The sequence below is a fragment of the Lepidochelys kempii genome, chromosome 1, assembly GCF_965140285.1.
Source record: "Lepidochelys kempii isolate rLepKem1 chromosome 1, rLepKem1.hap1, whole genome shotgun sequence".
In the NCBI taxonomy this organism is placed as follows: Eukaryota; Metazoa; Chordata; order Testudines; family Cheloniidae; genus Lepidochelys; species Lepidochelys kempii.
In genome coordinates this window covers 336177955-336191010 of record NC_136380.1, presented here as the reverse complement: position 1 = coordinate 336191010, position 13056 = coordinate 336177955, and the positions used below count along the sequence as shown (strand labels likewise).

At 42.9% G+C, this 13056-nt stretch overlaps 1 long non-coding RNA gene across 2 annotated transcripts in view; it reads right to left on the bottom strand.

Moving 5' to 3' along the window:
* Positions 1–10819, bottom strand: part of LOC144930126 (uncharacterized) — a 40048-nt gene extending 29229 nt beyond the window's left edge. The window contains exon 1 of one of the 2 annotated variants that reach the window (XR_013635217.1): positions 10587–10819. This is a non-coding gene — a long non-coding RNA (uncharacterized LOC144930126). Of the gene's footprint in view, positions 1–10334; positions 10443–10586 lie in introns of those variants that run through there. The other variant, XR_013635218.1, reaches the window with a different exon arrangement.
* Between the last annotated feature and the right edge of the window lie 2237 nt (positions 10820–13056).

Here is a 13056-nt window from a genome sequence, read left to right as displayed (position 1 = left end):
AAAATCTCCACCCCCCAACAACAAATCCCAGCACACAGTGCGGCCCCTCCCCCTTGGTATTGTGATTTTTACTGGAGTGATGCTTACAGGCCCCAATCAAGAATCAAGGCCTGATTGTGCTAGGCACAGCACATCCAGACAATAAAAGAGAAGCCCTACCCCAAAGAGCTAAGGCCCAGATTTTTAAAGGTATTGAAGTGTTGCTCTGCTCAGCATTGCAAGGTTCCTTCCCCACTCTGAAATCTAGGGTACAGATGTGGGGACTTGCATGAAAACCCCCCTAAGCTTATTTTTACCAGCTTAGGTTAAAACTTCCCCAAGGTACAAACTATTTTATCTTTTGCCCCTGGACTTTATTGCTGCCACCACCAAGCATTTAACAAATATATAACAGGGAAAGAGCCTGCTTGGAAACGTCTTTCCCCCCCAAAATCCTCCCAAACCCTACACCCCCTTTCCTGGGGAAGGCTTGATAAAAATCCTCACCAATTTGCATAGGTGAACACAGACCCAAACCCTTGGATCTTAAGGCTAATGCAAAGCACTCAGGTTCTTAAAAGAAGAATTTTAATTAAAAATAAAGTAAAAGAATCCACAGCTTCAAGTTAGGCAACCAGACACCCTATACAAGGAAGGGGCACAATCGGGTGTGAAGGAGTCATCAAACTAGCCACCAGGCAATGCTGAGAGGAAAGGTGTGGCCTAATCCCCTCTACTCAAAGGGACTTAGGTGCTGAGTGTTGGGCTGAGGGAAGAACCTATCTCTGCTTGTGATTCATAGCCATGAACCCTCTCCTGGAGTTAGGTGCCTAAGCCAGATCAGCTTTTTCTTATGAAAAATTGAAATAGAGGTGGTCTTATACTTACTAGCCCGGTGCTTTGCACACGCCCTTGGGATGTTGGAGACCTGGGTTTGAAACCCAACTGTGAGTGATGTGGAGTGGGAACTTGAAACTAGGTTTCCCACCTTCCAAGTGAGAGGTCTAACCAGTGGGCGATTGGGTATTTTGCATGGACGGAGACTGGGAGGGCATTGCTCCCTCCTCAACTGGATATGTCACCATGGTGATGTGTGGGAAGGCCCAGATTTCTCCCTTAGCCCTGCTTCCTCCCTGCGGAGGAACATTCAGGGGCAGGGCAAGCGGCAATACCAGGAGCTCTGTGCCTGCTGGGTAGTTTTCCCCTTGTGGTCTGCATAAGGGAAAGGCAGGAGAGCTGTTCCTGTTGACTCACCACACAGCCCCCATGGGGAAACTGACTGGCAGGCACAAAGCACCTGGAGTTACTGCTTTTCCCTCCTCCCCTCAGCTCTCCTAAGGGGACATGGAGGAACACTCTGGCTGTGGGGAGAGAGGTGACACCAGCCAGGTGTTCTCTGCTTGCAGGTCAGTTTCCCATGCGTGGGCTATGTAATAGGAGGGGAGACGAGCAGCGACCCAGGAGAGCCAGGCAGCTGAGCTGCTTCCCAAGCTCTGTGCAGTGTACAGCCCAAGTGAGTGACCGAGTGAATTACTCCTGGGGGAACTGGAATTCTGCGCCTGGCTGAGCTGCTAGTCTGGAGGTCAGGGGAAGGGAAAAGGGACTTCCTCTTCCCCTGGAGCAGCTGGGGCCAGAGCCCAGGACTGGGTCAGACCAACCGCCAGGAACCTACCTGTCTGCAGGAATCTCTGCTTCCCACTCCTGCTTCCTGCCCCCGTCACTCCTCAGCCTCAGGGTGGGAGGGGTCACTGTATAGGGAGCTACCTCTCTATCAGCCCAACCCATGTGCCTCCAGACCCTCCCACACATCCAGAACACCCTCATGAGCCGCTCACACCTGAATCTTCACCCTGCTGAGCCCCACCCCCTGCATCTAGAGCCCTCCCCTATCTGGACCCCTTGCCAAACCCCTCCTCCTGGCACCCAGACCCTCCACCCCCCCCCCCGGTGAGCCTCACCCTCCAGCACCCAGACCCGCTGCTAAGTCCCCCGACACCTGGATCTCCACCCCGCCAAGCCTCACTCCATGCATCCATAACCCCGCAACAAGCCCCATCCCCTAGACCTGGATCCCCAGCTGAGCCTTCCCCTCCCCCCACAAATATAGAAGAAACTATGCCTATGGTATTCTGGGGTGGGAGTCTCTCTTCATGAAACTGTTCCACTTTCTATGAAATAATTAAATAGCTGGTAGAGCAGGGTGACTGGATATTGGGTCTCCCATCTCTGAAATGAGTGCCCTAATCACTGGGATATGAAGTCATTCCCCCTGGCTCAATGAATATTTAATTTTCTGAAACAGCTTCAAGGGTCTGTCTCAGTCTCTCCTGTTGAAGCTATTTCAAGGTGTATTAATGAAACTGCGATGCCTTTTCACATTAAACAATGCAACTGTTACTTTTGGTTTTTTTAAATTCAGATGACAGGCTACACCCCTTCTTCCTCTCCCCGACATATTTCTTCCTGCATTTCAGCCTGCACTGGCTCTATGTTCAAGGGCCTGATACAAAGCTGTTCAGAGGGTTGGAAAGTTAGTGGTCAGCATGTACTTGGGATCATCAAAGATGATGGAAGACAAATGCAATTAATCACATGGTCCTTCTGTTTATTACAGTGGTTCTTCCACTCTCTTCTCCTTCCAGTCTTGCGTCAAAACACACCGAGGAAGCCTAAAAGCCTTAGCTCTCCCTATTATAGGAAATGCTGACAAAATAACTAGACAATGAAATACACGGAAACCTGCAAATGATTAAACTAATAACAGGTGTTCCAAGCTCACTACTCAAACAGTTCTTTGATGCATCCTGAATGATGACCTTTCTTCCTCTATATATTGTCCATTTGGGGGTACAATTTTGTGAGGTACTGAGCACCTGGGAATTGAGCACCTCACAGAATCAGGTACTTAGTGTGAATTTCACTGCTGTTCAGAGGCTGGTCTAGAGGCTGGAACTGCTGTCTAAAATCTAGCTTGAGTGGAAGTTATGTGGTACATAGAGCTGGTCTTCTCCACATGGGTGAATTGTGCACATAGCACCTTGAGGGCCAGATCCTCAGCCAGTGTAAAAGTGGCTTAGCTCCACTGACCTACATAACGCATTAGCTTCAGTGGAGCTACCCTGTTTTACACCAACTGAAAAGCTGGTCCAGAATCCATTCATAGTTCCACAATAATATTTTTTCAGTATGTGCAAATTTGGAATTGACTCTGAATAAGGCTTTGTCATGATTCTCTTAACACTCTGTTTCTATGCATTCTGAAATTATTCAGCTTCTTAACAGTCTTTAAATTTCTCCACAATATGATTACTCCATCCCATCCTTCATTAGCGCTAGAGCACTGCATAAGTGCTTGAGAGAATGAGACAGCTGGTTATGGGATAGTCAGCTGGTGATGTTCACAAGCTTCTTGTTGCACGAAAAAGCCAGAGAGAAATGGGTCACGTTGTAAACATTAATGTTAATTTTCACCAGAGGCTCTGGAAGGATGTAGGTCACCTGACAAGATGTTTATACAAAATATGCTACAGCAGTAATAGCACCTGCTAGGAAGGATAATGCCACTTTTCACAAAGAATTTTATTACCCACCACCCCTCCCAAAGGGATTCAAGAAGACTGAAAGCTAGAAAGCCTGGCCTGAAAGCTTGTCAGAAGGATTGACAATATGGTAATATTTTTTGTCAAGTTCTTTTTTTTTTTTTTTAAAGTCAGTTCCTTTCATAAAAGCCACAGAATGAAATCCCCAAATGATATTTGGTGTTGAAATGCCCTATAGGCTATATATTCGCCTAACTGCCATTAAATCTAGTGACATAGGTCTAGTGCTAGCAAAGGTACAGCGTCACTTTACCAAAGATATTTTATTTTAAAGACAGTATTTTCTGATAAGCAAAGGATCCAGAAAGTTAAAGCTATATACACCTTACACAAACAGGACTGTGCTCCGAAAGCACCTTCCACTGGAGACTTTCAAAGAGCTTTACAAATATTATTCATCCTTGCAACACCATTGTGAGGCAGGTAGGTATTGGAACTCCCATTGTAATGACCTAGGTTAGATTTGAAACATTTAGCTCCACTTAAAGGATATGTACTCATGATGCATAGGGATTTACATATATGTAGTCTCTACCCATACCCAGAGCATAGATAGAGTATACTCCAGAAGCATTAGACTTCCCAGATGTTAACATTTCCAACAAGCAAAATTTACTTTTAGGAAAATTAAAAAAAAACCCTTTCCATTGCATTTGACTTTGCTATATAGTTTATATAAACGGAATGAATCTACTTTAATTTCTATTGGCTTGTTGAACTTGGTCTCCTACGATATAACAAATCCTTTTACTGAAAAAAAACATGTCTAACTCCCTGGTGAGTGCATGTTACAGGTTTCCCTCTGTGCTGATCTAAAAAGGATACAAGGTGTTACAGCCAGGAGCTACAGAGGCTTGCCTCTTTCGCTCAGTCTGTACCAGATTGTGCTTTTAGCTCTGCAGGTTCCTTCTTCAATTCCTAGTGTGCCCTCCAAAAGGGTGGCCATCACATATGTATCGCAACTACCCATGCCAAGTCAACTGCAAAAACATTCCAAAGTGCCATTGTAAACAAGTAAAAACAAAACAAACCCCACAAACCCCAACAATACATGGATCTTAGGCAAAAGAGGAAGATAAATTTTAAATAATAAAATACATAAATCAAAAATACAAATAATGCTAATTAAAAAGAGTAAAAGTGCTATATTTAAAGCAATAACTTTTTAAAAGTTCAAATTTCCTATTAAGGACATCAGAATTTGTATATGCAGTTTTGAAAACACAATTATTCATGGTTGCAAATAATAGAAATCTAGGGCCAAATTTACTGCTGGCATAAGCTGGGGCAAGCTATAAAAGTAATTGGAAATGTGCTTACTTCTGCCAACAGAGAATTCATTCACTGTCTACCTTATGGGCACAAACCAACACATGCATATTAGAATGCATAACCTGAACTACTTAAAACACATTGTTGGCTTATAAATTAACTGTAACCACTCAGGAAAAAGACGTATAGCCAGATGATAGATGCCAACTGGTTGGCACACAGGGCAGCTCCAGGAAGAGATTAGCTCAAAGATGGTTGTGGTTGTGGTTGCAGCTCTGACCCTATGCACACCATGCCAGTCATGCGACACAAGAGAGAGTAGCCTTAGGGGAAATGCCACGTTATTCATCTACAAAGCCTTCTCACATCAAAGCATCTACTAACCATCCATGCAAATATTCAGCATAATCTTACAGTATTTTCTCAAGCAAAACTCTTGATGACTTCAACAGTTCCGCCTAAATAAGTAGTATGGTATTGGGCCTGTACAGCAGGATTTTAAGAAGTGCCTAAACTCTAAACACTATAGAGATAACAGAGACCCAGCACACCATGGCTGGGATGAATGCAAGGCTGACTTTATTTCCTATTTACACTGACTTAAGATTTACACTCCTTGCTCTTTGTGCACCTGTGGCAGCTCTAAATATTCACAACTAACAGCACATCCCCCTTTCTGAAAAGGGAAGGGTGATAAAACCTTTATCCAAAGTTTACATTAAACAACAACATATAACAGGAATAAAAGATCAATACAACAAAAAAAATCAATATGAAGGACAGGGTAGACTGCCTGAACCTTCAGCCTTCTGTCAGGGATTTCTTCTGCTCTCTTAAGACATTCAGCTAGTAGTTCTCTAACTTTGTTGAATTCTCAAGATGTGATGTAATCCTCCAGGGATACAGGAGTCTCTCTTGCTAGCTACCTCTTTGCAGGGAGAGGATATAGAGGACACGCTGGTGGTTCTGTGTGGGCAGCTGGGGTATTGGTCACAGGTTGAGTCTCGAGGTAGCAATCAGGGTTCATTGCAGGTCCATCAGGTACTGCAACAAGATGACACCAAGTCCAGTGGATGATTCCTGCTGGTACCCTAATAAAGTAGGATCGAGGGGTCCTGGCACATCCATGCATAGTCCCCTTTTTAGACATTTCCTGCCTGTGGTATGGTGTCCCTTGCTGGATAAGTTGTTTGCTGTGAGGTGGTTTGCCACACCATGGACATTCGTTCGTGCTCTTGTTTTGGCTTGAACTGGTCTGGTGTATATTTTTTCTGGGCATCCTGAATGTGGGCTCCCCATGTCTATGGCTTTTACATTGTATTCCTCCTCAGACTTATTGAGAGTCTGTTGCTTCTTCATGCATCAACTTTGGAAGGCAATGTTCTTGAGCATCTCTACTGTGAGGTTAGGATCATTGGAGTCTTTCCAGTAGTTGGGTGTCCCTCAGCCCTACAACAAGTCTGTCTCTGAAAACTTCTTCATTTATCTCCCCAAAGCCAGAGTGTTGGATTAAGTTGTAAAGGGCTATTGTGAAATCATTTACTGACTCATCCTTCTCTTGCTGGTGTAAGTGAAATCGTGCATACTCAAAAATTACATTGCAGCGTGGTATGAAATGTTTGTCCAGTTCTTCACTAACTTTATTGAACTGTTTCATCTGAGCAGCAGTGAGGCTTCTGGAAAGGATAATGTCCCCTGCTGTAGGTCCCATTGTATAGCGCAGGGTTTTAATTAGTTTATCGTCTGACTGCTGACGTAAACCACAGCCATCTCTGGGGTTTTTCCAGATTATAGAATCCCTTCCTTTGTTTCCTCTGGGTTCAATAAGGTGGTGTGGTCCCTTAAGGAAGCCAACTAGTGTTGGTGTGGATCTAACCTTAGTTTCAGTGTCCCTTAGTTTATTACTTTCTCTGAACTCACCATAATAGTTCTCTCTGCGCTCTCTGTTTTCAGGCTTCTCTCCCTGCTCTGCTACTAACTCTGTGTAGCTTTTCAGCTGTTCTGCTCTGTTTTCCTTTCCCCCCCTTTTCCTTTTTGCAGGGGTCTTCTGTGCTCTTCATTTGATTCCACTCTGATACCATGTAGATGTATCCTTTGGGTGAGCTAGAGTTTGCTAAATTGCCCTTCTCCAGTGCCCCAAGAAAAATCCCCTAACTCCCATATAAAAGCAACTAGACATGCAGAATTCAGTCTCTAAGGATTTTCAGCAAGGATTGCACAGGCTCAACCTCCCCACATTCAAATCCCAAAAGAAATTAATTTAATTAAGTAACGATTTTATGAAATCTCACGATAAAGAAACATAATAAATGATAGTAATTTAATTTTTACAACAGATGATACAAAACTGCTCAAGATAGTTAAGGCCCCGGGCAGACTGCGAAGAGCTACAAAAGGATCTCTCAAAACTGGGTGACTGGGCAACAAAATGGCAGATGAAATTCAATGTTGATAAATGCAAAGTAATGCACATTGGAAAACATAATCCCAACTGTATATATAAAATGATGGGGTCTAACTTAGCTGTTACCACTCAAGAAAAAGAACTTGGAGTCATTGCGGATAGTTCTCTGAAAATGTCCACTAAATGTGCAGCGGCAGTCAAAAAAGTGAACAGAATGCTGGGAATCATTAAGAAAGGGATTGATAATAAGACAGAAAATATCATATTGCCTCTATATAAATCATTGGTACTCCTACATCTTGAATACTGCGTGCAGATGTGGTTGCCCCATCTCAACAAAGATATAATGGAATTGGAAGAGGTTCCGAAAAGTGCATCAAAAATTAGGGATATGGAAAGGCTTCCATATAGAAGAGATTAATAAGACTGGGACTTTTCAGCTTGAAAAAGAGACGACTAAGAGGGGATATGATTGAGGTCTATAAAATCATGATTGGTGTGGAGAAAGTAAATAAGGAAGTGTTATTTACTCCTTCTCATAACACAAGAACCAGTAGGAGAACACTTAAATCTCCCTGGTCACATAGTAACAGACCTAAAAGTGGCAATTCTTCAACAAAAAAAACTTCAGAAACAGACTCCAACGTGAAACTGCAGAACTGGAATTAATTTGCAAATTGGACACCATCAGATTAGGCCTGAATAAAGACTGGGAGTGGTTGGGTCATTACAAAACCTAAGCCTAATTTCCCTAATACTAATTGTGGTGGAAAATTAACCATGCGTTGTGTTTGGATCAGAACAGGCCTGAGGCCCCTTTATTGATTACAAGCGCAGAGGGGTAACAGCTCGAAGTAGCTGCCCCCTGATACAAAGCACACACAGCTTTTTAAAGCTTAAAACCACAGACAAATTACACATATTTCAGTATTAATTACCTTATTTGGAATACATTGCAAAATTAACAGTGGTCAAAAGCAAAACAAGCATCTCCTCCACTAGGCCCCTCTTGTTATTCACTATCCGTTCTTTTGCGGTCAGCGACCTTTCTAACACAACTGTTGTGGCTATATATTTCATAAGCTTGACTATTGCAAATTTGTTCTGTCCCCAAACCCCAATTGGTCAAGCACACTTGCACCAACTGCGTTTTCCCTTATTTGGCATATAATGTAAGCTTTTAACAGTTGCTCTGCCTTATTCGGAATACAGCAAAACAAGCTTTTCCTGTTATTGACAGGTTTGTTCTTTTGCAGTTAACGGTCTTTCCTAATTTCTAGCTGCTATGGTTACATTTCTTAAGCCATGCTCTTGTAACTGCCTTACAATGGAATTTCTCTCACCCTCTTCTTATGCTCTGTATACACAGTAAGCTTGACCAAAGTTTTAGGACTATAAGTTTAGGCCCGCTAGATTTTTCCTCCACACTTTCCCTAGTTTGGTCAGTTAGCTTGACCAAAGTTTTAGGCCTATAAGTTTAGGCCTGCTAGATTTTTCCTCCACACATTTCCTCCACTAATTTCCCTCTACTGTTACTCACACCTTCTTGTCAACTGTCTGAAATGGGCCACTCTCATTACCACTTCAAAAGTTATTTTTCCTCCCTTGGTATGCTGCTGTCAATTGAATTGTCTCATTAGACTGATCTTACACTTGGTAAGACAACTCACATTTTTTCATGTATTTATACCTGCTTCTGTATTTTCCGCTCCATGCATCTGATGAAGTGGGTTCTAGCCCACAAAAGCTTATGCCCAAATAAATTTTTTAGTCTAAGGTGCCACAAAGACACCTCATTGTTTTTACAAGACCTAGGGGTCACCAAATGAAATTAATAGGCAGCAGGTTTCAAACAAATAAAAGGACGTATTTCTTCACACAACGCACAGTCAACCTGTGGAACTCTTTGCCAGAGGATCTTGTAAAGGTCAAGACTATAATAGGATTCAAAAAAGAACTAGATAAGTTCATGGAGGACAGGTCCATCAGTGACAATTAGGCAGGATGGGCAGGGATGATGTCCCTAGCCTCTGTTTGCCAGAAGCTGGGAATGAGCAACCGGGAATGGATCACTTGATGATTACCTGTTCTGCTCATTCCCTCTGAGGCACCTGGCATTGGCCAATGTCAGAAGACAGGATTCTGGGGTAATTGGACCTTTGGTCTGACCCAGTCTGGCCATTTGTATGTTCTTATAATAACCCACATACATTATCTTCACATACAGTTATACATAAATAAAGAAAACAAATTAGTTCTGAACAGGTCAGTCCCCACCAAAACACAGTGAGAAGAAACTCAGAGTTCCCAAAAGCTTAGGCTGAATTCACCCAAGTCTCAGAGTCTTTCATCTCCAAATCTATATAGTCTGCTGAGTCAAAAGCAATATCTTCTCTCCACTTGTGTCAAGGTTCCTCCCCCACTCTGAACTCTAGGGTACAGATGTGGGGACCTGCATGAAAAACCTCCTAAGCTTATCTTTACCAGCTTAGGTCAAAACTTCCTCATATTCCACCCGTTGTCCTTGGATTGGCCGCTACCACCACCGAACTAATACTGGTTACTGGGGAAGAGCTGTTTGGATGCGTCCTTCCCCCCAAAATGCTTCCCAAAACCTTGCACCCCACTTCCTGGACAAGGTTTGGTAAAAAGCCTCACCAATTTGCCTAGGTGACTACAGACCCAGACCCTTGGATCTTAAGAACAATGAACAATCCTCCCAACACTTGCGCCCCCCCTTTCCTGGGAAATGTTGGATAAAAAGCCTCACCAATTTGCATAGGTGACCACAGACCCAAACCCTTGGATCTGAGAACAATGAAAAAGCATTCAGTTTTCTTACAAGAAGACTTTTAATAAAAATAGAAGTAAATAGAAATAAAGAAATCCCCCCTGTAAAATCAGGATGGTAGATATCTTACAGGGTAATTAGATTAAAAAAACATAGAGAACCCCTTTAGGCAAAACCTTAAGTTACAAAAAAGATACACAGACAGAAATAGTTATTCTATTCAGCACAATTCTTTTCTCAGCCATTTAAAGAAATCATAATCTAACACATACCTAGCTAGATTACTTACTAAAAGTTCTAAGACTCCATTCCTGGTCTATCCCCGGCAGAAACCAGCATATAGACAGACACAGACCCTTTGTTTCTCTCCCTCCTCCCAGCTTTTGAAAGTATCTTGTCTCCTCATTGGTCATTTTGGTCAGGTGCCAGCGAGGTTACCTTTAGCTTCTTAACCCTTTACAGGTGAGAGGAGCTTTCCCCTGGCCAGGAGGGATTTCAAAGGGGTTTACCCTTCCCTTTATATTTATGACAACTTGCTTACAGGAATCTTCCGTTAGAATCCATGCAGACTCTTCCTCTGCTGAAATCACTGGTAGCCAGCCAGCTAACTGATTAACCAACCACTCAGTTAAGTATATAGATTAAAAAAAAAAAAAACCAACCCTGCTGCAAAAATACTTCAGAATTAGGGAAAGCAGCCTGCTTTCTGCTCTGGGGCTCAGCTTCTCCCAGCTTACACAGGGCACATGGCCTTTAGTAAAGCAGCTGCCCTGACTGCTTGCCCTTATGGAGTCTGACCCCACCAACAGGGAACCTACTGGCGCACACCCAAAACTACCATACCCAAAATCCAGAAGCTTCTGGATGTGGAGTGCTAAATCCGCCTAACCACAATGACCAAGACACAAGTCACGCCTAACCCTCTCCCCCGCATGGGTCTCTTAAAGAGATATCCCCCTATTAGGCACATGGGTGACATAGAGGTTACAGAGATCCAGCACATCATGGTTGCAGTGAATGCAAGACTGACTTTATTTCCTGTTTACAGATATACTTACCTCCTTGCTGTATGCCAAATATTCACAACTAATACCACAGTCACCAGCTCCCATGGAAAATCAAGGGGGGCGGGGGCATATGACCTAAGTCTTTTAGGGTGTGTTTACACAGCAAGCAGCCGTCTACGGCAGCAAGTCTCAGAGCACAGGTCTCCATACTCGGGCTCATGTTAAAATAGCTGTGCAGCTGCTAAGTCTGCAGCTTGGGCTCTGAAGCCAAAGCCCTGCCCCCCGCACACACACCTGCCCTTGGCTTCAGAGCTCAAGCCTGAACATCTACACCGTTGATTTTAGCACCATAGCATGAGTAGGGTTGCCAATTTTGGTTGGACGTATTCCTGGAGGTTTCATCACGTGATATAATCTTTCATTAAAAATTAATATTTACTTCCTGGAGACTCCAGTACAATCCTGGAGGGGGGCAACTGCAAGTATGAGCCCATGTCTATGGACTTGGGTTCTGAGACTCGCTACTATTCACTATGTAGATGCACCGTTAGGTGCTTTTGAAAATCCCCTCCACAATCTTTGTCACTAATAGGGAAATGCTGAAGGTCTACAAATTCAGAGCAATTTTTCATTTTCACATGAAAGTTCAGTGTAGCTTTCTGTATGCAGTAGCTTTCTGTATGTTGTACCCATGTCAGTCCCAGAACATTAGAGAGACAAGATGGGTCAGGTAATAGCTTTGATTGGACCAGCTTCTGTTGGTGAGAGAGACAAGCGTTCGAGTGCTGTAAAGCTTCTACTTCTAGAATACAGTTCTAGTTAATGGGTGAAATCTATGGCCCATTAAAGTCAATGGCAAAACTCCTGTTGATGTCAGTGGGGCTAGAAAGTCACCAAAGTGACTATGGAATGCAGACTGGACCTGTAGTAAATTTTATTACTTAAAAAATGTCATTCAATGAAAAAAAATGTAACCAAAAAGTAAAAATACCCCAAAGAACGCTTTCCTCTCTGCTGTTTAGAATCTGTGGTATGATTAATGGACTCTGGATCTAATTTGGTGAGGGCGCAGGGGCTCAGAAATGCAAACCGGAGGGGCAACTGTTGAGAGACAAACAGCAGAAGCCTCACGGTGTAACCCTGGTCTCTCAGCATGTTTAGTAAACCCTGTTTCTTGCAACTCTCTCTGCCTGCTGCATTGCATATGGCCAACGTAACCACATTTCAAAATTAATGTGGAGACTGGACCCATAGAGGAGAAAAAATAATACATTTCAGAAAAGAAGAAGAGGAATATTTGGCAGTTTTTGTACACGGATTTCCCAAGCCACATATGCTCAAAGCTAACATAGTTTTAAGTTCATCATACTAATTATGTATGCTGTTTCAGATGAACACATAATATAAACCCTCAGAATCACTAGACCAGGACTAGAGAGACATATCTGGGTACTACAATATGTGAGCAAAGTTGGAGCTGTGTAGGACTGTATCTCATGGACAGAAATTCTCATTTAAATACATTGGCATAATTTGTTTTCTACAGGCTGGGTAAAAAATAGGACAGGGTATGTGTGGGCTGTATTCGTGAGATATCCAAAACAGACATATTTCATCCATTTTCCTTTCAATGATCCAATAGTCATCTTTATATCCTGTAAGATAATGTGCAGTCATGATAGGAAAGGACTTACATACATCTGCTGGTTGGTGAGTTGCTCTGTTTCATTACATTGCCCCGTGGATGACTGACAGTTCTGTAATCAACTCCAGGCTGGCTTTCATGGTTCCACAACCTTCTTCCTCGTTAATTATTAAAGGCGTTTTTCTCTGCTCAGAATGAGTGACAAGGGCTGCCAGTATTCCATGTGATCCTGTTTGTATTCTACCGCTATGTCTCAGCAAAGATGCTGTGCTTGGCACCATTAATCAATAATAATAATAATTAATTAATAAAGAGATTTGCAAATATTTTCATGAATGAAGGAGCCAACTTCACTCCAT